Source organism: Tamandua tetradactyla, chromosome 13 (assembly GCF_023851605.1).
Source record: "Tamandua tetradactyla isolate mTamTet1 chromosome 13, mTamTet1.pri, whole genome shotgun sequence".
NCBI lineage: Eukaryota > Metazoa > Chordata > Mammalia > Pilosa > Myrmecophagidae > Tamandua > Tamandua tetradactyla.
The window spans coordinates 24,327,164-24,353,976 of NC_135339.1; the positions used below are offsets into that span (position 1 = coordinate 24,327,164).

Sequence of the window (26,813 nt, forward strand, 5' to 3'; positions counted from 1 at the left end):
AATCTGTTCTACAACCAATTGTTGGAGTGTACTTTGAAATGTATTGCTTTTTTGTATATATGTTATTTTTCACACACACACACAAAAGGCTTGGTAAAGTCCCTGGAGGGATGGGAGAAAACACTAAGCTTTAGCATTGGGGAAACCCCTGAAACTGTCTCAAACATTAGGGACTCCCAAGTCAATAGGCCAAGCCCTTGATTTTGAGGCTTGCTCTTGTTCAGCTTATTTATGTAGCTGTGCTGATTTGAATCTATTATGTTCCTCAGAAAAGCCATGTTTTAATCCTGACCCAATCTCGTGAGGGCAGCCATTTCTTTTAATCCTGGTTCAATACTGTAGCATGGAAACCTTTGATTAGATAATCTCCACAGAGATGTAGCAGGCCCATTGTGGGTGTGACCTTTTGATTAGATGGAGATATGCCCTCCCATTCCAGGTGGGTCTTGATTAGTTTATTGGAATCCTTTAAAAGAGGAAACATTTTGGAGAGAGACAGGAAAGACAGAAATTACAAAGCTGACAGAAACTTCAAAGCAGAGCTGGCACAGATGCCGACACTTGGAGAACAGTGTTTCTCCAACAGAAAAGAGACGCAATGTTTGGAGATAATTGGAGCCCAGCAGATGTCGCCATGAAATGTTAAGCAAGCCAGAACTTGGAGAGAGCCAAGGGAAGCCAAGAGATGAAAGCCAGCCCCCGAGAACCAAAGGGAGGAACCCCCACAGAAACAGAGGTGGAAAGCTACAGAGCCCAGAAGCAAAGGACCAGCAAGGGACCAGCATTGCCTTCCCAGCTGACAGAGGTGATCCAGACACATTGGCCTTTCTTGAATTGAGGTATCTTTCCTTGGATGCCTTAGTTTGGACATTTTCATAGGCTTAGTAAATGTGCAACTTCAGTGGCTAGGAGAGATTAAAAAAAATCATTTCTGATTTTGTTTATTTGCATCCTCTCTCTTTTTAGGGACATTTACATAGCTTTGTAAAGGTAAATAATACTAAAAGGATTGTAACAAGAAACAGTGAAACCCTGCCCATCCTCTCCCAATACTATCCCCACAACCAGCAGTACAGAGAAAGCCATTTTCAGGTTTAAAAATTATTTCTACTTATACTTACCTTCACCCATGTTTCTAAATAATATATTCATGCTGTTATTTCTTGAGTTTTCACTTTTAGACCTTATTTACTGTTGGAAGAGGATTTCTGTTTTTATAAAAAAGAAGGATTTAGAAATTTTATACCTAAACCTACGCATTTGCTTCTCCTTCTAAACTCTCAATTTAATTATATTATAATGATTTATTAGTGTTTATAGTTTTAGGATTTTATAAATTGTATTCATTGCCAAGCCATGAGGTATACTAGGAAAGCATTTGCTTTTTCTGTATAATTTCTTGGTTTTCCTGAAGATAATGATTGCCTTATTTTTTCTTTTTGTTAACTCTTTTTAAAAAAATAACCTTCAAGTGTTTGAACAGTTTTAGATGTACACAAAAATTACAAAGATAGTACAGAAAGTTCCCACATACTCCACACTCAGTTTTATTAGGTTAAGGTTTTACATTAGTATATTTGTTATAGTTAATGAAGTAATAGTGCTACACTATTATTAACTAAAGTTCATACTTTATTCAGATTCTCTTAGAGTTACCTACTGTCCTTTTTCTGTTCCAACATCTGATCCAGAATACCATATGACATTTAGTTGTCATGTGTCAGGCTGCTCTTGGCTATGATAGTTTCTCATACTTGTTTTTTGATAACCTTGACAGTTTTAAGGAGTTCTGGTCAGGTGTTTTGTAGAATGTCACTAAACTGGGATTTCTTTAATATTTTTCTCATTGCTAGGCTCTGCTTTGGGGAAAAAGACCACAAGAGGTAAATTGCAATTTTCATCATATCATATCAAATGCACATACTATCCACATGAATTGTCAGAGTTGACCTCAGCTTTGATCATTTTGCTGAGATAGTGTTTAAGTGTTTATCAGGTTTCTCCACTGTAAGTTACTCCTTGTTCCATCCCACCACCCATTCCATGCTGAACTCTTTGGAGGAAGTCACTGTGTGGATGCAGCCCACACCTAAGGAGAGTTAGGCCCTGCCTCCTTGAGAGTGTACTATCTACCTACATTATTAGGAATTCTTCTGCGCAGGAAATTTGCCTATTCTCCCATCTATTTATTTGATTATTTGTTTATATCAGTATGGATTCATGGATACTTATTTTATACTTTGAGTTATTGGTGGCCTTATTTTTCATTTGCTTAACTTTCTATGTATTTGTCTTTAATTCTTCCCCCCAAATCTGATAGAACTGTAAAACACCTCTAAATATGGTCATTACATTACTTTCAACGTAGCTGCTTTGTTTTGCTTTATCTCCCTTAAGGCATTCCTTCTAGAGCCCTATGCTCTTTTCCTATTTGGATTTAATGCTCTTTCTAGCCCCACTGTATGATTATTGCCTGGGATTTGCCTTTACAGTTTTCCTCGAGATTCTCTGTAGTTTCTTCTTCACAAGAGTTCTTATTTCTGGGATATTTTTTCTTCTTTATTGATTTCATTTTTCATTTTGAGAGAGGATATCCTCCAGTAGGTTCCTGAGAAAAGATATAGAGGAGATAAATTTTTTCAGTCCTTGAAGTCTGAAAATGTCATTATTCTACTGTTCCACTAGACCAATATTATTAATGATTTTTGTTACATTATTTATTTGGTAATTTCTTCCACTCCATTTTCTCTATTCTCTTCTAATCATATGTTGGACCTCCTGGATTGATTTTCTTATCTTTCTTCTCCTATTGTCCATCTCTTTCTTTTTGTATTACCTTCTAGGAAATTCTCTTACATCTTTAATTTATCATGTTTAATTTGCCAGAGTTATATTTATTGTTTTTCAAATGTTCCTTTTTTAAAGCATCCTGTTCTTATTTCATGAATAACTATCTTCTCTGTCCTGACTGATATTAATTTTTAAAAATTAATTAAAAATAAAATATTGATTAAAATTAAAATTAAATTAATATTAAAATTAAAATATTAATTAAAATTAATATTTAGTTTTTAAAATAAATATTTAAAAATATTAACTAAAATTTAACTAAAATAGTAATTAAAATTAATATTTAGTTTTTAAAATAAATATTTAAAAAATATTTTCTTTGACTCCCTGTACTATTTTTGTTTCTTCTAAATTCCTTTTCTCTGTGTCTTTGTCTTTCTTGTTAAACGTTAGACTTTCTTCAATTTTCTGGTGATCTTTTCTATCCATTCATATTTAATAGGAAGGGACTGAAAAACCTGATTACAAGTTTATCATACATGAGTGAGTCTTTTTACCTGGTAGGCTTTCCTATGAAGTGAGAGGTTGGGGAAGTCTTCAGACTGACTGTTAACATTCGGGGAGTTGATAGGGGAATGATGTCTCAGGAGTCAGGAAACTTTCACTTAATCCCTTTTAAAGTTCTATGCCTCATCTGTGCCCCCTGCCTTGCCTAATATCTCTGGGCTTACACCCTTAAGTTCACTTCCTCAAGGGGATATTGCTAAAATGGAGGAGGGGTAATCACTGACTCTGCCAGGGGGACAAAGGGGATCTGTGTATCTAACACTTTTTATATACAGGTTATCAACCTATCTACCTGTTCTTAGCTCCTCTTCACCCACAGATGTACTGGTACCTCCAATTACTAAGTCTTTTTCGCTTCTCCAGCACAATGAGCTTGCTTCTTTAGGCTCCTCTTTTGGCAATATGTAGATTTCAATTTCTCTTTCTCTGTTTTATCAAATTAGTGTCCACTCTTTCATCCACTTTGCATCAGCATGGACTCTCTCCTTTCCATCTTCATCCATATCTAATAGATCATCAGAACTTTTTTCTTTTTACTGACATAGATGTCCAAGATACATTACGTGAAAAAAGCAAATGGCAATATATATCATATGATCACATTTTTGTAAATATTTCAAAGAGATACATGCTTATATAAGCATTCTTAAATAAATTCACTTCTAAATTAATAGAAAACCTTTGGTTAATAATACTACCTTTTGTGTTACCTCTTGGGAGGCTGTGGTGGTAAAGGAAATTTGAAAGTTTATGACGGTTACTTTTGAAAAAGTTTTCATGTTCATGTACTACTCTTTAAAAATCAACTTTGAGTTATAATTTACATACAATAAAATTCACCCTTTCAAAGCATATAGTTCAGTATGTTTTGACAAATGTATATACCTGTATTATGAATGGTATAATAAAAACATAGAACATTTCTTAATATAATTTCCTTGTGCCTTTAAAGTCAATACCCCACCAGCACTCTCAGCACCAGGCACTCACTCACCTGCTCTCTCACTATAGTTTAATTTTGCCTGTTCTAGAACTTTATATAAATGTTATCATATAGTAGGTACTCTTTCATACCTGGCTTTTGTTGTTCAGTGTAACATTTTTAAAATTCATTCTTGCTGTTTCATACATCAGCAGTTCTTTCCTTTTAATTGCTGAGTACATCAGAACCTTTTGATTCCATCTCCTTAATAGCAATGAAATTCACCCCCATTCTCCATTCCCACTGTCGTTGATCTAGTATAGTATATCATTTCTCTCTTCAACGTTCCAACAAAAGTCTAGTGTTCCTCCCTGTTTCTAATCTTTATCTATCTCCACTGCTCTCCAAATTTTCTTTCTGAAACATAGAAATGAAATTTTCACTTCTCTGTATAAAATTACTTGAAGGGCATCCCATTATTTATGAGAGTTAATAAATTTCAAACTCTCCCATCACAATTTTATCCTCAAAATCTGGATCCCACATACATTTCCAGTCTCATTCCTTGCCATGATCCCCAATGCAGTACCATGGTCATGCAGCAAAGCAAACTACTAGTCATTTTCTGGACACATATTCAAGACTTTTCAGAACTCCTTTGCTTCTCCTAAATGGCTTTCCTTTTTCTTCTTTCTGGCAAAGTACTGCTTATCCATCCAAGCTCAAATCAAACATTGCCTCTAAAAAGCCTATCCTAATCCCAAGAATAAGTCATTCTATCCTCTATACTTCCATAGCACTTCCCACATATCTCTATTATAGTCTTTCATAGTGTGTTGTATTTGTTTATGAGTCTGTTTTTCAAAAGACTTGTTCTAGTCATCTTTGTATCCTCCTTTTCCCTACCTACCCTCCACCCCGCCATATACAGCATGAAACCTGGAACACAGTAACAGACAGCTAACATTTATTTAGCACTTAGGCTCTTAATAAATATTTATTGAAAAAATGAAGGCAACATAAGACCAATAGGAGGAAGTCCAAGAGAGTTTCTGCCTTTAGGGTATCCTGTAGTCCTAATTATAGGGTTTTACAAAGAAACATACTTGGAGGCCCATGGTGTGCATTTTCTTAATTGTGACTAATGACAAGACAGGCACATAAATTTCAGACAGCTATAAAACTTATGCTGGCTTCACTGCAAGGCATTTTGAAACTGGCCAGAATATTATTTCCAGAAAATAGGAATTTTATCTCTATCTCTCTATTTACGGTCCTATCCTTAGTGTCTGGTGCATAGTAAAGTGTTTGGATTAATCAGGGGTCCCAAAAGAAAACAGATGGCACATTCAAACTAGGATAATTTGAGGAAAAGTCATTTATAAAGATATAGATAGAGTATAGGGGAACCACAAATGATATTGACGTAACCTGGGGCTTATAACAGTGAGAAGATGTTAACAACCACCCTACATTTAAAGGGAAAGATTGCAGAGAGCAGACTACTTGCCTTGAAAAGAAAAATGGCTTTCAATCATGGCCACATGAGTGCTGCAATCATGGCCATCTGAGTGCTGGAATGGCTACCCCCTTGAGGGTACCCTCTGCCCAAAACACAATGTTCGGAGGGGTGTGAAAAACTCAGGCTAAAGTGAGTTGGCATTAATGTAGAAGGAATCAAATATAGTTTAGAGTCAAGAAGCAGGAGTCTCTGAGCCAAGCCTGGCAAATATGTGGCGGACATGGCCATTCATCCCTTCCACATTCCCCAACATGGCCCCCAAGGCAGACTTCATTATTGTTCTCTTTTCTAGAAAATACTCTATAATTTAATTTCTCGGCACAGTGTTCCCAGACAATCACTACCAGTAAATTTCTATTACCTGGTATGATACCAATTTGCCTCACTGGCTCTCATCAAATAAAGAATATAGTAGAGGGGCGGGCCGCGGTGGCTCAGCGGGCAAAGTGCTTGCCTGCCATGCCGGAGGACCTCGGTTCGATTCCCGGCCCCAGCCCATGTAAAAAACAAACAAACAAACAAAATACAATAAAACAAGAAAATGTTTAAAGATGTTTCCCTTTCTTCCTTCCTTCCTTCCTTCTCTCTGTCTTTCCTTCCCTTCCTCCCTAAAAAAAAAAAAAAAAAAAAAAAAAAAAAGAATATAGTAGAGTCTTTTCACTTTGAAGTAGGTCCCTAGCCATCATCTGGAAAATAAAGAGGTTGGATCATCTCCCAGGAAGAAGGGAATGCAGAGTGCCAGGCTAAGCAGAGTTTGGGGACCCCAGTGACCCAGGCTAGGGTTCAAGTTAAGATTCTGGTTTAAGGGAGGAAACAGGAATACAAATCAGCAATCAAGTAAAATTCTAAAGACTAACAAAATGTGAGTTGAGAGAAAGGAATATAGTAGACATATAGGACATGTTTATGAAAGCAAGATGATTTCAGACTCAACTGCTAGTGGAAATATTTCTTTTTTTTTTTAGGATCAGAAGTATAATTTTATTAATGTTACTTGTACATAATCCATTATAAGATAAACAAATAGATAAAAATTGTTTAACAGGAGTTAATTTTTTAATACCACTTTAAATTCAATTTACAATAGCATTGATAATATTGTGTTCTTTAAGGCCCATTTGTTCTCAGGATAGAAGAACATATTAAAGCTACTATCCATGTCATGGTTTCTTCTGTTTGTATCTTATTACAATAAAATTGGCACTTTACTCATAAATATTCATAAGCCTAATAATTATTAGTTGCCTTCCAATAGTTTAATCAACAAATTATTTTCAACTTGCTTTTATGACTAGTGAGAAAGCTTTTGCTCTGTGTGTTATGCAGCCTATGGAGTAGAAAATGAATAAAATCCAGTTTAGATTATTTGGGGAGCATTTTTCTCAGAAAATTGAATTTAATTCCAGACCTTTCCTCATTCGTGGTATTATGTGGAAATGACATTTCTAATATATTACTAGACATGGTATGTCTTGGCTCAGAAATTTAGTGTGAACAAACTACAACTGTTAGAAAATCTTAGGTACCTGCACCTGAGTAGGCCAAGGTAGGGAAAAGAGTAATAAGGTGCTTTGTTCTTAAAAAAAATTTCTAAATTAAGCCAAAAGATTTGCCTGTGAATGTTAAATTAAGACAAGCATACATTATCATAATAATAATACCATTTACTATTTACTATGCTCTATATTTTAAATATGTTCCCATTAATCTGTGTAACAACTCTTTAAGGTAGAAATAATTATAATTACTGCACAGATGAGGAAATGGAAGTTCAGAGTAATAAAGCAAATAAGCTTTATTGCAGGTTTAGGGTTTCAGTCCAAGTTTATTTGGCTCTAAAACCTGTACCATTTCTAATACTTCAGCTGCCTATGCTATTCTTTGAGACTGTGATTTCAACCAACCTCAAGTCTTGGATTCCTCAGGGTCATCAGAAATGATGAGACAAGCAAATTTAATATGGTAAGGCCATAGGAAGACAGTATTAGTATCTGTACGAAGAGTAGCATGGTTAGGACTAACCAGAATGTTTTATTCATCTTACATGCTTTCATGTCAATTATAGTGCCTGCCATACTCAAAGTACTTTCTAAGAGAAACTGCCACACTCACTAATGACAGAACAATCTATACATCATATTATGTTACTCTTCCACATTTCACCTCCTTAGTGATGTGGCCCAGGGTCAAGCATCTCTCTTAAGAGCTGCCAGTCCTTAGACTAGCTTAGGCTTCCCATGCAGACTGGTGTGAAAAACGAATTGAGCCATTGTCTACGATTTTCTCACTCAGTACTGGCAAACATAGACTCTCAGGTCAGGGTAGAATTGGAGCCATGGTGGATTATGGTGAACTGAAGTTGTAATGAAGCAGAACTATGAGATAAATTAGATAAACAAGTGTATAATTTGGACCTAACAAGAAATAGATGGCACATGCAAATTAAGACAAGTTGCAGAGGGTTTATCTATAAATAAATGAATTACTAATGTGAGGGCGAGGTGTTGTGGACCACAGATGAGGCATCAAGGAAGCTACTACCACCCCTAGATCTAAAGGGACGAGGGGGCGAGGGGAAGGAAAGGTTGGAAGTGGAAAATCATGTCAAAGGTGCCATCTTGGGAGGAGCAGTGCCTTTTGGATGATGGATACAGCCTGCTTACAGTGACCTTGCGGGGGGGGGGGGGGCAGGAGAACATGTGCATTGTCCTCATTCTGTTGATATAATCCATACAGGCCAGGCTTCTAGAAAAGTGAGCATGGCAGAGAAGGGTGAAGACTGGATCTCAAAGGGCAAACTAAAGATATTTTGGGCATAACAAGATAAAAAGAAAAATTAAAACAATGCATAGCGGGAGGAGAAAGAGTAGACAGGTAGAGAGAAAAAGGTGTTATGAGAAAGAGAACATGTTGCCCACAAATGAGACTGAACAGGTAGTTGATGCTGATTCCTAGAGCTGACTTGGATTCTGATGGCTTTCCAGCTTGAAATCCAGTTCCAGTTTTAGTCTCACTATAATCTTACAACAGACCCCTTCCTTAAAAATGGTTCATGAGTAAATTTCTGTTTCTTGCAACTTTAGAAGCCTAATAAAATGTTGGTACAATGAGAATAGGAATTCTGCAAATAAAGACATTTGAGACAGATAGGCCACTTACTGGGAAAAAAATTTTAACAGTCTCCTCACCTTTTAGTAAGGTGTCCAAATTTAAAAATAAAGGTGTCAGTGTCATGAAAACCACCTCTGTCAAAATTGAGAAATTATAAAACTGACCCAATTAAATGGGTTCTCATGGATTATGGAAAACACAGACTGCTCTTTCAGAAAGAATCACAGGCCATCCTGTAGAAAATTAAGACAATAGCACATTTTTCTTTAGTTATTCCCTCCCTTCCCTTGATCTTTTTATTGAGGTAAAATTTGTATACTAAAGTGCACATATTTAAAGTGTATAATTTGATCAGTTTTGACATATGCATTCATCTGTGAAATCATCATCACAATTAAGATAACAAATATTTCCCTACCCACAAAGGTTTCTCTGTAAATCTTCAACTACAAAGGAATTCTTTGTAATTTATCCATCCCTCTATGACCATCCCCAGGCAACCACTGAACTATTTCCTGTCACTATAGATAAATTTGCATTTCTGAGATTTTTATATAGATGGAATAAACAGTATGAATTTTTTTTGTCAAGGTTTTTCCACTCAGCATGACCATACTGAGATTAATGTACATTGTTGCACATATCAATAGTTCTTTCCTTTTTATGTTTGGGCCGTATTCCTTTATGAATATACCTCCATTTATTTCCCCATTCATGTACTGATGGACATTTGGGCTGTTTTCACTTTTGGCTATTATAGTCCTGTCAACTTTAAGGTAGGAATAGGAATAATTTTCTGGATGGCAAGAGATGTTAAAAACAAAGGCTTATAGGACCCGGGTTCGATTCCTGGTGCCTGCCCATGTTAAAAAGCAAAGGCTTTGGGGTGCATGGGGGCAGAGTGATAGAATGCTCACCTGCCATGCTGGAGATCCAGGCCCATGGACCTCCCCACTCCCCCAGCCCCCAAAAGCAATGGCTTTGATAAATGGAAACTCAAAGCACCAGACCTAGAGTCAGAGGATGTGAGTCAGTCATTTACTGACTGTGGGACTTAGGCCAATAACTGTAAACTTGCTGAGCCTTCATTCTCTCATCTATAAAAGAAGATTAATAATACCTGCCTCCCAGGATTGTTGTGAGGATTAAATAAGACAATTACACGAAGCACTGTCAGACATGTAACCTTTCATTCAAATAATAGGCTGTGAACATTGAGAAGTTAAGGAAGAATCCTTTTTACTTTTTGAGGCCTCTTTTATGAACCCTTGTAATAAAGCTTTGCCCAAATATAATGGTTTTAGACAAAAAAGGTAAAATATGTCAGTCATTAATGTCTCTTTGGGGTAAAAGCCTTCTTTGGGGCAAGATCCATTTCTTTTCCTATGCTTCCATATTATTATTGTTATTATGTTGTATGCTGTATGTGAGTATCCTATTATTGCAGCACCATTTGTTGAATTTTTGTTTGTTTGTTTTGCTTGTTTGTTTTTCGGGAAGTTCATGAACCAGGAATCGAACCTGGGTCTCCTGCATAGCAGGCTAGAATTCTACCACTGACCAACCCTTGCACTCCTCATATTATGTTTTAAATGCTTTTTTATTGTTAAATATATATATATACAAAGAAAAGAAAGTAAAAACAATGATTTTCAAAGTGTTTACAGAACAGATTTCCGAGTTTGTTATAGGCCATGATTACATTATTTCAGATTTTTCCTTCTAGCTGCTCCACAACACTGAGGCCTAAAAGAAATATAATAAAGTGATTCAGCAGTCATACTCATTTGTGAAATCCCATTTTCTCTGTTATACCTCCTCCTTCTCCTTTGATTCTTCTCCTAATCTCCCTGGCAACGTGGGATTGAGAAAGCCTTCTGGACCAAAAGGGCAAGAGAGAAATGAGACAAAATAAAGCTTCAGTGGCTGAGATGTTTCAAACAGAGTTGAGAGGTTATCCTGGAGTATATTCCTATTTATTCTGTAGATATCCCTTTTTAGTTTATGGTGTATTGGAGTGGCAGGAGTGAAGTACCTGAAATTCTTGAGCTGTGTTCCAGTAGCCTTGCTTCTTGAAGATGATTGTATATGATATAGCTTTTACAATATAATTATGTGATTGTGAAAACTTATGTCTGATGCTCCTTTTATCCAGGGCATGGACAGATAAGTGAAAAAATAAGGACAAAAATAAATAAATAATAGTGGGGGAAAGGGGTAAAAAAAAAAAAAAGTGGTGTTCTAGTTTGCAAGCTGCCAGAATATGATATATCAGGAAGAGAATGGCTTTTAGAAAGGGGAATTTATTAAGTTGCACATTTACAGTTCTAAGGCTGTGAAAATATCCAAATTAAAGCAAGTCTATAGAAATGTCCAATAGAAGGCATCCAGGGAAGGATACCTTGGTTCAAGAAGGCTGATGATGTTCAGGGTTTCTCTCTCAACTGGAAAAGCACATGGTGAACATGGCAGTGTCTTCTAGCCTTCTCTCTAGGCTTCTCGTTTCATGAAGCTCCTCCCGGGGCGTTTTCCTTTTTCATGTTCAAAGGTCTGTGGCTGCATAGTTTCTAAAGCTTTTTCCTAAATGGTTCCCTCTTAGAGAGCCCCAGTAAGCAAACCCCACCTTGAATGGGTGGAGACACATCTCCAGGGAAATCATCTAATCAAAAGTTACCACCAACAATTGGGTGGGTTACATGTCCATGGGAACAATCAAAAAGCTCTCGCCCAGCAATATTGAATGAGTATTAAAGGACACAGGTTTTCTGGGGTCCACAACACATTCAAACTGGCACAAGTGGGTAAATTGTGGTCAATGAGAGGGAGGGGTAAGGGGTATGGGATGTATAAGTTTTTTCTTTTTATTTCTTTTTCTGGAGTGATGCAAATGTTCTAAAAATAACCACGGTGTTGAATACAAAACTATGTAATGATATTGTGAGCCACTGATTGTATACTTTGGATGGACTGTATGTATGTGAAGATATCGCAATAAAAACAGTTTTTTTAAAAAGTTTTGGTAGAGGGTTCCTAGTCAGATAAATCCTGACTCTCAGAAGGACAAGCCTCTCCAGGATTATCAGTTAACTACATCCCCCTATCCTTTAGTGTGGGGACCCCTTTTCAACATGAGAAAGTCAGAATGGGCATTGCCCAAAGATCCCTACAGATGGGAGAAGGATTAAAGGAGAATGAAGTGTTATAAAAGAGAAAATGGGATCTAATAAACAAGTATTTTTTTTGTTAGATCAATATATTATTGAATATAATGATCTGAATCATTATATTATTATTCCTTTTAGCCTCCAGTGTTTTGGTGCAGCTAGAAGGGAAAATTTGAAATAGTGGAATGGTAGCTCATGACAAACTCTGGGATCTATTCCCTAGCTACTTGCTGAAGTGTGCTTTGAAAATTATTGCTTTTTTCCTGTCTCTGCTTTGTATATATGTTATATTTTACAATTAAAAAAACATTTACAAAATAACAATCTTGCAATCATTTAATTTGCTGAACCTTTTTTTTTTTTCTGTATGGGAAGGCACCCAGAATCGAAGCCGGGTCTCTGGCATGGCAGGCGAGAACTCTGCCTGCTGAGCCACCATGGCCCACACTAATTTGTTGAACTTTTAAATGAATCAATAGACAAAGAAAAGCCTAATTTTTTTCATTTAATGTTATAAATATAACCACTAGAAGAATTTAACAAGATAAATCAAAGGGAAATGGAGATAAGGGAAATCAAGAAGTAATTTGGGAGTGCTAAATTTCATATCTTTCATAGTTAGTAGCTAATAATATTGTCCAAAGATGATATATCAAGAAAATGGAGATATAAACGATTTTGTTGTTTTTTGTTTTTAAAATTTTATTAGAGAAGTTGTAGGTTTACAGAAAAATCATGCAAAAAATACAGAGTTCTTATATATTCCCTTTCACATAATGTTCCCTATTATTAAAATTTTGTATTAGTACGGTATCTTTATTACAATTAATGACAATTATTATAATTGTATTACAGCTATAGCCTCTAGTTTACATTAGGATTCATTGTTTATGTTGTACAGTCCTATGCCTCTATAAAAATTTATTCAGTTATTAGGACTTTGCTGCATATCATTTAATATTCATAAGAGAGAAACTATTAATAGTGCTTTCCTCTTAGGATGTGAGATCATGATAAACAGATGATTTTAATTTACTATATTAGCTTTAGATTTTTTAAATAAATAAAAAGTCCCAGATAAGTTAAAGCCCAGATCCTTCATTATTAACATATTTTTGTGTGTTTTTAAACTTTATATAACTAGCAATGTTTTACATGGACTTTTGAACTATACATTTTTAAAATACAATATTATGCTCCAGAGATTTATTCAAGTAGTTACATTTAGTGCTGTATACATATCTACTGTATGAATAAATCACAGTAGTTGTATTCTTTTGCTAGTGGGTATTAGCTATTTATACTATTATAGAAATACCATTTTTGCTATTGCAAAAAATACTGCAATGCACATGTGCTCGTTTTCTCTAAGAGATCTACATAGAAATGTCTTATCATGTAGTTTATATTAACTTTATGGGACAGTTTTTAATTTAAGCCTTTAATCTAGCTGGAATTTATTGTTGTGCATGCTGAAGGTAGGTATCTAATTTTACCTTTTTCCATACGGAAAAAAATATGAAAAATTTCCATCTTTTCCATATTAAACTGAAACATTTCAGATATGTATCTTTCTAACAAAGTACTTAAAAATATAAACACAGTGCCATCATCACACCTAACACATTAACTGTAATTCTTTAATATTATTTAATCCCTCATCCATGTTGAAAATTTCCCAAATGTATTTTTACAGTTCCTTTGTTCAAATCAGGATTCAAAGTCAACACTGCATTTGGTTGATACATCTCTAAACCTCAATCTATTACATTTCCTCCTCCCCCAACTTTTTTTTATTAGAGTTATAAGTCCACAGAAAAATCATGCAACGGTACAAAATTCCCATATACTTCCCTTTCACACCCACAGTTTTCCCTATTAAGACTAGCCCACTATTTATATTAGGGTTCACTCTCTGTTGTACAATTCTATGGTTTTTGTGAGTATGTGATTTTTTTATATGCAACTTAAGATTTTTTTTGTAATTTGTGTAAATTACATTTAAAAAGTTGTGCCTCTATTACCATCAACCATTACCAAAACTTTTCCATTACCCCAAACAGAAACTGTATACCAATTAAATATTAACTACCCATCCCTCACCCCTACGTGGACGCTGGTAACATGTATTCTAGTTCCTGACTTTATGAATTTACATATTCTGCTTATTTCAGATAAGTAAAGCCATGTAAAATTTGTCCATTTGTCTCTGGCTTCTTTCATTCAACATGATGTCTTCAAGCTTCATCCATGTCATAGCATGCATCAGAGCTTCATTCTTTTTTAGGTCCTAATAATATTCCATTGTATCAACATAGCACGTTTTGTTTATCCATTCATCTGTTAATGCACACTTGGGTTGCCTCTATCTCTTTTCAATTGTGAATAATGTCACTATGAACATCAGTGTGCAAATATATGGTCAGGTACCTGCTTTCAATTCTTTTGTTTATACACCTAGAAGTAGGGTTGCAGGGTGATTTGGTAATTCTATACTTAACTTTCTGAGGAACTGCCAAGCTGTCTTCCACAGTAACCTTACCATTTTACATTACTACCAACAAGGTATGAGGGTTCCTATTTCTCCCAATCCTCTTCAACACTTGTTATTTTCTGGGTTTTTTTTTTTTTTTATTTATAATTAAGGCATTTTTTAAAAAGTGAGGTTTTAACTGAAAAATCTTTACATGCCATTAAAAAAATATTTACATCTTTGGATGGTCTAAAAGAGCTAAACTGTCCACCCGAAGTCTATACAGCAGGGACCTGTTTTCAGCAGGTAAGCCTATTTACAAGTAAGAATCTCTTACTCTTGTAACATTGTCCATTTTTGTTTTAAGAGAATATAAATCCCTATCCCCCACAGAGTCTATTTGTAAGGCCTCTGTGACCCCATAGAAATATGAACCTATCTCTACTAGAGAACTAGTTATGTTGTACTCTAAACACACATATACACATTGCCTCCCATTAGGCTGTAAGTGTCTTGAGGGAAGGGGTTACGGCACATTCACTTTTGTCCACAGTGACGCACAGCAGGCATTCAGTAATTTTTTTGCATGGATGCTAAATGAAATGATTTTACAATATTGCTACTGTTTACATTTCAAACATTCCCACCATAAATTAAAAATTAAAATGTCAAATTGCTATTAAGTATGCTACGGTTTCTAAAATACTATAGTTTCCAAAAGCTTCTGGACTTTTAAAAATGTAAACAAACATTCTTGAGTTACTAGTTTTCAGAATAGTGAAACAAATACTGCGTTTTCCTGGGAATGGAAAATTTGTTTGGTAGTTACTTCATTCTTTTTCTCTTTTTCAAAAGTGCATCTTGTAAGGCCATCTGCTTTTCTCTGAAGGAACACTTATTTTTTGATTGTACATTCTGGCTATACCACATCATCATGAAGTTCTCCTGTCCTGTCTTTTCTTCTCTTTATTTGTGGAACGGGAAAATGGATTCATTTTGGTTTCCTTCCTCACAAAGTCTTTCTGGTCTGTCTTACCAGCCATTGCAGTTGCTAGTCTTGTCTCCCTGTGAGACTCTGGCTTTTTACCAAGGTGCTCAATGTCCCAAAGTGAAAGTAACTTGCCCCTGGGCTCCTCATCACTGTCTATTTCGATATATTTCCTCTTTTCAGCTTTCCCAGGGGCAGCACTGAGTTCTTTCCTCATTTGAGCCATGCGGATTTTCTGGAAGTCTTCCTGAGTTAAAACCTGACTAGTGCAGCTTTGGCTTTCCACTCTTCCACGGGCATGCTATTCAGCTTCTTGGAAATTTCTTGCCGTTTATTACAAGAGTGGTGCAAGTCCACCCATTCACCGTCAGCATCCTCCTTCTTACTGAGACTGGCACTTTCCCACTCATCTTCATCATTTTCAGCATTCTCTTCCTCTTTCTCAACTTTCAGAACTTCTGCTCCTGGAATGTAATCTTTAGCATCTAATTCTCCATATTCTTGCACCCTTGCTTCAACTGAGGCTTCTGTAGGCTTACCCTTGAATTTCTTTTGTAACATCTGAGGATTTAGTGTTCGGAAGAGCTGAATCAAAGTTCTAGCAGACATCATCACATTCTTATCTTTGTGTGTTTTATACTGGGCCAGGTCTGCATTCATGCAAGAGGACATCGAGCTGTTATCTCTTTTATAGCATTGATTCCTACTGTCATGACTTTGCCAGAGTTCTTGTTGGTAACAAAATTGTTGGTCACAGTCATGAGCAATGACTGAATGATGTCTGGGGGTACCAGGTGACGATATGCTTGTGCAGCAAACAGAAGGATCTTTGTTACTTCTCTGCACAAAGGGATAGAAGTTAAAGAGAAAAAGCTCATGAATTCCCACCAATCTCGAGATAAGGTTCATGAGCATCATCTTCACTTCAAACCTCTCCTTAGAGGTCTCTAGTTGCTTTAGTAATTTTTCTGCAAAATCTTGGGGCTCAGGAATCAAATGAATAGCCAAAAAGTTAAACACATTTGGCTTTTTCTTCTTCTTTTGTTTCATCACCTTTTCCAAACTTTTCTTGTGTTTGGAGCTTTTCTTCCCCGTGGCACACTGCACTAGCAGGTCTCTTGCTGTTGGTCCCTCATCTTTGGATTCTGAGTCACTGTCCTTTTTCACCTCTTCATCTTTCCCTAGGAAGAGTGTCAGAGCAGCAACTAATATCTTGGTGATTTTGGAGAAACATGCAGTTGTGATAACATTAACAGTTTTGGCATCATTCCAGAAGTTTCTTGTGTAGAGTTCAGTCATCACATCCAAAGATATTTTGGCTGCAGTTGCTTTGCTGTCTCTTAACATGGTGTACATGGAATTCTGCAATACTATATTCACTTTATTGTTCTTGTGTTTTGCATTTATATTCTTGATATCAGTCACAGTAGGAGTGTATAAAGTCTTTCACAGAAGTTTACCATGGCAACGCAGAAGTTCAAAGAAGAGTTCTAGTTGATGGATTGATGAGATTCTTATTTCTCAGTAAGATCAAAGCTTTGCAAAATGTCATTTGAAGATCTGGATCCAAGACAGTATCACTGTAAGAGAGCAGAGCTTTCAGATCTTGAGGAAAGTTACACAGATGTTCTAGGTAGCAGTGACCCATTTGTGCCATAAACATCACTAGTTCTGCCAGTTCTTTGCTGGGTTTATTTGGTTGTAATTTGAAAATCTCCACATTGGATTTGTAGTGATTACATAGCTGCAGAAACTCCTCGATGTAAGCCGGTGGGTCCCGCTTGATCAGATTTTGCAACTGCGGCAGATTATTGGGCAGCTTGTTGTTATTCTTGCTGGACATGTTGACTGCAGACTGGCTCAGCAGCGAGGTTTCTGTTGTTTTTTTTTTTCAATAGTAGTCATTCTAGTAGGTTTGAGATGGTCTCCCACTGGGCTTTTGCTTTGCATTTCCCAGATGGTTAATGATGTTGAGCATTTTTTCAAGTATTTATGGGCTATTTTGAGTAATGTGTATTCAAGTCTTTTCCCCATTTTTAATTGGGTTGTTTTTTTCTGTTATTGTGTTGTAGGAGTTCTTTATATTTCTGGATATTAAACTTCTCCGACATGTGGCTTCCAAATATTTTTTCCCATTCTGTAGGTTGCCTTTTTACCATCCTACAACTTTTTACACCACACACTTACTGAAAAAAAAACCTGGATCTTTTGTTTTATAAAACTTCCCACTTTCTGAATTTGGTTGAATGCATCCTTATGGCTTAACAGTCACCTATCCACCACATTTCCTATAACTAGCAACTTAACTTAATTGCTCTATTAGATTTAGGTTTAATCCTTCTGGGAAGAATACTTTTTATGTTGTTCTATGTACTTCCTATTTCATCACATTAGGAAGCACGTAATTTCAGGTTGTTTCATTTTAAAAAGTTAATAGATATTATTTTTTAGAACAGTTTTAGAATTGAGCTGATAGTATACAAAGTTCTCATATAGCCCCCCCATATCATCCACACAGTTTTCCCTATTATTAACATTTGACATTAGTGTACCATTATGTGGTACAGTTGTTATAATTAATAAATCAATCATTACTAGAGTCTATAGTTTATTAAATTTCCTTACTTTTTACCTAACATTCTTTTTCTATTCAAGGATCCCAGGATTGTCCCACTTCAAAAATTTTGACCAGTAGGTTCAAGTTTTTATAGGCAGATGGGTCCATTATAAAGTTCCCCATTGTGATGGTTAAGTTCATGTATCATCTTGGCTAGATCATGGTATCAAGCAAGTACAGGCCTGAGTGTTACTGTGAGTGTATTTCATGGATTAAATCATTAGTCAGTTGATTACATCTAGAGAACTGGTGATTTCAGCAGTCAGAAAGATGAATTTCTATCTATACTGCAGCCAGCCAGCTTCTCCAGGGAAATCACTGAAACCTTCATCAGAGTTCCCAGTTTGTGGTTTGCCCTACGTAATTCTAACCTGCCAATCTGCACAGTTATGTGGGTCTACTCCTATAATAAATCTCTTAATATTTACATACATCATTGTATATATCCTGTTGGTTCTGTTTCTCTGGAGAACCCTGACTACTCATCAACCTTTCTCTTAATAGTTTCAGTAACCATTAGTGATCATTACCCAGGTCCATTACGTCATTAGGAGGTGCAAAATCGTGATTCTTAAAATTCTATAATTTATTCTGCAATTATTAGCTGGAATTTTCCTATAAAGAACTTTCCCTTCCCAGCTATTTGGTCAGTTTGAAATACTGTACATTTAGCTTGCATAGATTTTAATGGTTCTAAATATTAATGATTCTAACATACCTATGTAGTATTGTGAAAAATTCCAATTACTTTTTTTCTTTTTTTAAAATTTTTTTATTAATTAAAAAAATTACAAGAAACACAAACATTCCCAACACATACACTCAGCAATTCACAATATCATCACATAGTTGCATATTCATCATCATGATCATTTCCCAGAACATTGCTTCAATTCAGAAAAAGAAATAAAAAGACAACAGAAAAATAAAACAAAAACAGAAAAAAAAATTTTTACATACCACATCTCTTACCGCTCCCTTTCATTGATCACTAGCATTTCAAACTAAATTTATTTTAACATTTGTTCCCCATATTATTTATTTTTATTCCATATGTTCTACTCATCTGTTGACAAGGTAGATAAAAGGAGCATCAGACACAAGGTTTTCACAATCACACAGTCACATTGTGAAAGCTATATCATTATACAATCATCATCAAGAAACATGGCTACTGGAATACAGCTCTATGTTTTCAGGCAGTTCCCTCCATCCTCTCCATTACACCTTGGATAACAAGGTGATATCTACTTAATGTGTAAGAATACAGCTGCATAATATTCCATCTTATGTAAATACCACAGTTTGTTTAGTCAACCATCTGTTGATGGACATTTTGGCTGCCTCCATCTTTTGGTAATTGTAAATAATGCTGCTATTAACATTGGTGTGTAAATGTCCATTTGTGTCCTTGCCCTCATGTCCTTTGAGTAGAGACAGCATACAGATGGGTCTTGTTTTTGAATCCATTCTGCCAGACTATGTCTTTTGATTGGAGAGTTTAATCCATTAACATTCAATGTTATTACTGCATGGGTAGTACTTTCTTCTACTATTTTGCCTTCTGGATTTTATATGTCATATCTAATTTTCCTTCTTTTTATCTTTACTAATAGTCTTCCTTTCTAAACTCTTCTCCACACCTCTCTCTTCTGTCTTTGTATCTGTCTCTAGTGCTCCCTTTAGTATTTCTTGCAGAGCTGGTCTCTTGGTCACAAATTCTCTCAGTGATTTTTTTGTCTGAAAATGTTTTAATTTCTCCCTCATTTTTGAAGGACAATTTTGCTGGATATAGAATTCTTGGTTGGCAGTTTTTCTCTTTTAATAATTTAAATATATTATCCCGCTGTCTTCTCGCCTCCATGGTTTCTGCTGAGAGATCTGCGCATAGTCTTATTGGGTTTCCGTTGTATGTGATGGATTGCTTTTCTCTTGCTGCTTTCAAGATTCTTTCTCTTTGACCTCTGACATCCTGATTGGTAAATGTCTTGGAGTATGTCTATTTGGATCTATTCTCTTTGGGGTATGCTGCACTTCTTGGATCTGTAATTTTAAGTCTTTCATACGAGTTGGGAAATTTTCAGTGATAATTTCCTCCATTAGTTTTTCTCCTCCTTTTCCCTTCTCTTCTCCTTCTGGGACACCCACAACACATATATTCATGCGCTTCATATTGTCTTTCAGTTCCCTGAGTCCCTGCTCATATTTTTCCATTTTTTCCCCTATATTTTCTTTTTCTTGCCGGATTTCAGATGTTCCATCCTCCAGTTCGGAAATCCTATGCTCTGTCTCTTGAAATCTACCATTGTAGGTTTCCATTTTCTTTTCAATCTCTTCTACCTTGCCTTTCATTCCCATAAGTTCTGTGATTTGTTTTTTCAGACTTTCAATTTCTTCTTTTTGTTCATTCCTTGTCTTCTTTATATCCTCCCTCAATTCATTGATTTCATTTTTGATGAGGTTTTCCATGTCTGTTTGTATATTCTGAATTAATTGTTTCAGCTCCTGTATGTCCTTTGAATTGAAAAATATGGAACACTTCACGAATTTGCGTGTCATCCTCGCACAGGGGCCATGCTAATCTTCTCTGTAGCATTCCAATTTTAGTATATGTGCTGCCGAAGTGAGCACTCCAATTACTTTTAACATTTCACAATAATACTAAGAGAATGTTTTTTATTCCTAGTCAAAATCAATTTCTGCCATCTATACACGCTGCCCAAAAACATGTTGAAAGGCTAATTAGAAAGTTATTTTAAAAGAAGACAACTAAATTATTTTGTATTGTGCCAAAAAATTCCAGGTACTTGACTGACATTAGTAGTTAGTCCTCACAGGTTTTTAAAACTTAGTTATAATAAATAGTGCAAGATATGGGAAAAAACACCATTACAGTTCATAGCTGAGAAAACAGACCCAGAGAGTTGAAGGAAGTGGCCTGAGGGAACTCAGCAATATAATTAAGCCTATTAATGAGAATTAGCAATAAAAATATGAGACAATAATTCCTTTTACAAAAGTATGACATGTTAGTTGATTTCCTTCTCCCATTTACAATCTACTTGTGTAAAACAAACTTAATTTTCTAAAAGTTAAAACATTGCATAATATTGGAACTGTAGAAAAAATGAATAAATAACTGGTAATCAGATAATCATGGTTAGTAGTCAAAAATTATTTCCAATAATATACAGTGGCCTCCTGGGATCTAATTAACAAAATATTCCCCATTATTCACTATCTATTTATTTTGCTTACAAATCTAAATAATATAATTGTTTAGAAATTAAGAGAACTGCACGATTTGAATTTTTAAAGAATCCTGTAAGATGGGGCCTTTGGCTCCTACTTAAGGGAACTTTTCACATTACCCACCAAATGGACATATACTAGAAAATATGGCTTTAAAATTGGAGCATATAGTCAGCTGAACGTTCTGGATTTACCTGATATGTGCTTATGAGCTGCTGAGGTAATAGCTGAGGGGAATTTAGAAGAGATTATGAGTACTGGTTGTAGCCTGAGACCAAATGCAAGAATGAGGAACTTCCTCTTCTAAGTTTCCCCTTAGGACAAAAAGTCCACGAAAACCTTGGGAAAACCATTTCCCAAACATGCATAGAGAAACAGATTAGCAACGAACTGTGGTAACCATAGAGGTGTCCCTCGCAGATGTCCCTTCACGGGAACCTGCTGCTAGGAGCATAGCTGATGGACAGCTGACATATTTTCAGCTCTAATGAGTTCACCTCTGGCCTTTCTTCCCCTGAGCTGCTACTAGCTAAAGACTCAGCACAGCAGAATTCCTTTTAATTGGCAGCTTTGGCTCAGAGACTTCCCATTGGACTGGTTGAGATTTTCTCAGGATAGCTCTGTGGTCTGAGGTTCTTTCTACCCAATCCTGACTGTCACAGGTATTAGACCTGCATCACTTCTCCCTGTTAATTCCTGCTCCCTATCCCTTTATTTTCATAAGCATTGCCTCCAATAAATCTCTTAGAGCAAATCCCATCTTGGTGTCTGTTTCTAGGCGGATACAAACCAACACAGAAATAAAAGTTTAGTGAGGACAATTTAACAGGAAGATGTAATAATTATAAATATATATGTACGTAACAGGAGAGCCCCCAAAGATATGAAAAAAATACTGACAGATTTGAAGGGAGAAACTCATGACTTTAACGTACCACTCTCAATAATGGATAGAATATCTAGTCAGAAGACCAATAAGGAAGTACAGGACTTGAATGATGTACTAATTCAACTAAAATTATCCAATATATGTAGAACACTCCACCCAACAAAAAGAGATTTTTTTTTATGAATTTAATGCAAAAATTCTCAAATTCACATGGTTCATTCTCCAGGATAGCTCATATAACGGTCTCAATAAATTAAAAAATATTGAAATCATACAATGTATATACTCTGACACAACACAATGAAGCTAAAAATCAATAACAGAGCAAGAAATGGAAAATTCACAAACATGTGGAAATCAAACAACATACTCTTTTTTTTTTCTGAGAAGTTTGCTTTAATAGAAGTGAACATTTAATTTTTTCCCCACAGTAATCAGAGCAAACATTTTATCACTGTTACCCTTGGTATATCAAACAGAATTCCAAGAATGTAAGAAAGTCTAACTTGGAAATATTACATGGAAAAAGGCTAAATTAATAAATACATTAACTTTCTTTTAGTTGTATTCTTACAAGTATACATTGACATCTACTTATCTGAGAACAGCACTACTGGTTTTAAGTTGCTTTTTTTTTCCTTCCAGAGGAAATACAGAATGGCAGGATTACCTTTGGAACAAATTAAGAAGATAATAAAAGAATAACTTCTACATATATTTTTAAAGGGCAATAAACAGATAAGTATATAATTGTGGAAAATATACTTTTATTTATTTATTTTTAATCAAAATATAATGCATTGTCACTACTATCTGTTCTGGGAAAAACAAACCCAAGGTTTCCATTTTCTCTTTCAACCATCAGAGTATTTTTAAAAGTAAACTTGGCTGGGGTGAGCTGTATGGGGGGAGGGGTTGCGAGTGTAGTTCAGTGGTAGAATTCTCGCCCGTTATGCAGGCAAGAATTCTACCACTGAACTACGGTTCGATTCCAGGCCCATACACTTCCCCAAACAAATGAGAAATCAAACCAAACAAAAAAATTCAACAAATGGTGCTACAGTACAGGGATACACACCTGGAAAAAGAATGAAATGTGACCCCCACGATACAGCATACAAAGCAAAAAAAAAAAAAAAAGTAAACATGGGTTGAGTTCAACAATGTATGCATATTCTGGGTTATTATCGAGACCCGCTAAATATTTAGTATCAAAGTTTTATATCAAAACAGGTTCTCTGATGATTTATCATGCTAGTTAGAAATCTGAAGGAGTAATAGATTGTATAACATAAACAGACATACAATATAAAAGGAAATAAATAATACATTTTGATCCTGGATATTTCCCTTAGAATAATTCCTTCCATAAATAAGGTGTTATTTATATATATATAATATATATATAGCCTCATTAACTGGTCTTGGATCATAGAGAAAGTTAAGGATATAGATGAAAAAAATCCAGATTACATTTTTTTTTAGTCTATTATCACCGTAGATTCCAAAAAAAAATTCTTCAAAAGGATGCTCAAAACAGATTAAGATGTTGTCATAGTCAGGGACATGTGTCAACTTGGCCAAGTTGTGGTACCTGTTTGTCTGGTTGGGCAAGTGCTGGCCTGTCTGTTGCAATGAGAACATTTCACAAAATTAGATCATGATCATGTCAGCTGCATCCAAAGCTGATTCCATTTGTAATCAGCCAAAGGGGAGTGTCTTCTGCAATGAGTGATGCTTAATCTAATCACAGGAAGCCTTTTAAGGAGGATTCAGAAGAGACAGGCTTCATTCCTGCTTCAGCTGGCGAGCCTTTCCTGTGGAGTTCATCCAGACCCTACATCGGAGTTGTCGGCTTCACAGCCTGCCCTGTGGATTTTGGACTCTGCATTCCCATGGTCACGTGAGACACTTGTATAAATTTTATATTTGCGAGTGTTCCCTGTTGATTCTGTTTCTCTAGAGAACCCTAACTAATTCAAATGTGTTTAAATACATACATTTACCAAGGCTTAGAATATAAATTACAAAATTATTTGCAGCAGCAATAGTCTTTTCAAAATGACTCAAACAAACTATTGAATATGAAACATCAAAAGGACTATTAAGGATCATTTTCAAAATTATATCTAGAAATACAGGAAAATGTGTTTTCCTCATAATAAAGTTCAATAAATATTCTTTCTGAATTCTATAAAGACTAAAAGATGTTATTGGTTTATTTGGTTCCCATAAGTTAAAATTTTGATTGCTTTTATGTAAATTCCTTCAAATACTTACCTATGCTCAAAGAAGTTTTTATTAAATATCTTTTCATTGGACTAAGAAAGTATATCATCTCTATTTTCTTTCCAGAAACGTGCTTTTTTGTTGGTTTTAATTAGTATACATAATTTTCTAGCAAATAAACATGACTTAAAATTTAAGGTTCAAAGTAATTCTAGAAAAAGGCAGATATAGAATGATCTGTTTCTCTAAATTCCCCTTATTTACAAGGTCTAGTCTCCACTTGTGGTTTCCTTTCTATACTCACTCACCACACTGTCAATAAAAAATAACCATGGTCCAGGTTTACCTATGTCGAAGACTTCAAAGTTTCAAAACACTACAAAGTCATTAATACCTGTTTTAGTTTGCTAGCTGCTGGGATGCAATATATCAGAAATGGAACGGCTTTTAAAAAGGGGAATTTAATAAGTTGTTAGTTTACAGTTCTAAGGCATGAAAATGTCCAAATTAAAGCAAGTCTATAAAAACATCCCAATTGATAGAAGGGGGCCAAGATGGCAGCTTAGCGAGGTGTGGGATTTAGCTCGTCCTCCAGAACAGCTAATTAATAGCCAGGAACAGTAAAGAACAACTTCTGGGGCCACGTCAGTGACTGGAGACACAGCGTACCCCAGTCTGGACCAGCTGGACTGGCTGCGAGCCCCCACAGAACTGTGAGTCCCCTGAGCCATGGCAGCTGGAGCCTCTTCCCCAGAGGCTGCTTCCCAGGGGGAAAGGAAAGAGCGTTTACCAGAAGCAGGGGCTGAACACAACCAAATGCCAATTTTGGAAATAATTAACAAATTCTGACTGCTAAAAATAGGCTCCCAGCTCAGCTGAACCTTGAGCAAAAGTGGAGGTTGCTAGTTTTTGCCCTGGCATGGAGGGGGCAGGGCTGATGGAAAAAAAGAAAAAAACAGAGTTTTTTTTGGATTTGAAAAGGTCTGGGCCTTGAAGGAAAGGAGGGGGCACATAGGACCTGGAGATACACAGAGCAACATACCAACTTAAGCTCTTGATTCACAAACTGGAGGAACAGGGCTCCTGCTGTGAAAAAGATTTTTCTCTTTCATTTTGGTGGCTGTGTTTCTACAGCTTGACTGCTCTTTGGATACAGCTGCAAGGCTTCTTAGGCTCCACTGCCTCAGGTATAGGCAGAATTAAGCTTGTTTGAGTGTTTATCTGGAGTCTGTGCCTTCTCCAGGAGAGGGGTGGGGCTGAGCTCAGGTGGAATCCCTCCCTCAAGGAGTTCAGACCCCAGGGTCTGGAAAAGTGAAGTGATTAAAACCAGACTACAACCTCTCCTCTGTCTCCACCATGCCCCCAGCAGGGAGAATCTGCTGAAGTTAAGCGTACCACATCACTTTATGCTGGTGGGACTTGCAGGCCGATAAGCACCACATACTGGGCAGGATAGGAAAAACGGAGAGCCCAGAGGTTTCATAGGAAAGCCTCTCAGGGCGGGCCACGGTGGCTCAGCAGGCAAGAATGCTTGCCTGCCATGCCTGAGGACCCGGGTTCGACTCCCAGTGCCTGCCCTTGTTTAAAAAAAAAACAAAAAAAACAAAGGAAAGCCTCTCAATCTGTTGGGTCTCACCCTCAGGGAAAACTAATGCAGGTGACTCTTTCCTCCTGACAGGAGGCCAGTTTGGTCTGGGAAAATGTGGCTGGAGTCTATAATACCTAGGTAGACCCTCCTAAGGGGGGAAAAAGGCACCATACAGGCAGGGTAAGAAACAAGAAAATAAGAGCTGAAAAATTCTGATCTGTTAAACAAAACCTAAGCTAGAGGTCCAGAAGAAGCTGAACTGAATGTCAACAGATAGACAGCAAAGTCATCCAGCGAGAAAATTCTAGGTAAAAAAAAGTTAAAACAATCTCCAGAATAAACTAATTAAGGCAATTAAATGCCTAGATGCCAGCAAAAAATAAAGAATCATATGAGGAAAATTGAAGGTAAGGCCCAAAGGAACAAACCAACAATTCAAATGAGATAAAGGAGTTGAAACAATTAATTCAGAATGTTTGAGCAGACCTGGAAAACCTCAACAAAAATAAAATCCGTGAATTGAGGGAGGATATAAAGAAGGCAAGGAATGAACAAAAAGAAGAAATCAACAGCCTGAAAAAACAAATCACAGAACATATGGAAATGAAAGGCACAGTAGAAGAAATGAAAAGCACAATGGAAACCTACAATGTCAGATTTCAAGAGGCAGAAGATGGGATTAGCGAACTGGAGGACAGGAC

The 26,813-nt window shown here is 36.1% G+C and overlaps 1 non-coding gene and 1 pseudogene across 1 annotated transcript; both read right to left on the reverse strand.

Annotated features, from left to right (window-relative positions):
• Positions 1-15,100: 15,100 nt before the first annotated feature.
• On the reverse strand, positions 15,101-18,019 carry LOC143653050 (protein SDA1 homolog pseudogene; annotated as a pseudogene).
• Positions 18,020-20,678: 2,659 nt separating this feature from the next.
• Positions 20,679-20,785, reverse strand: LOC143654724 (U6 spliceosomal RNA). Its single transcript, XR_013161915.1, has one exon. It is a non-coding gene; the product is annotated as a U6 spliceosomal RNA (small nuclear RNA).
• Between the last annotated feature and the right edge of the window lie 6,028 nt (positions 20,786-26,813).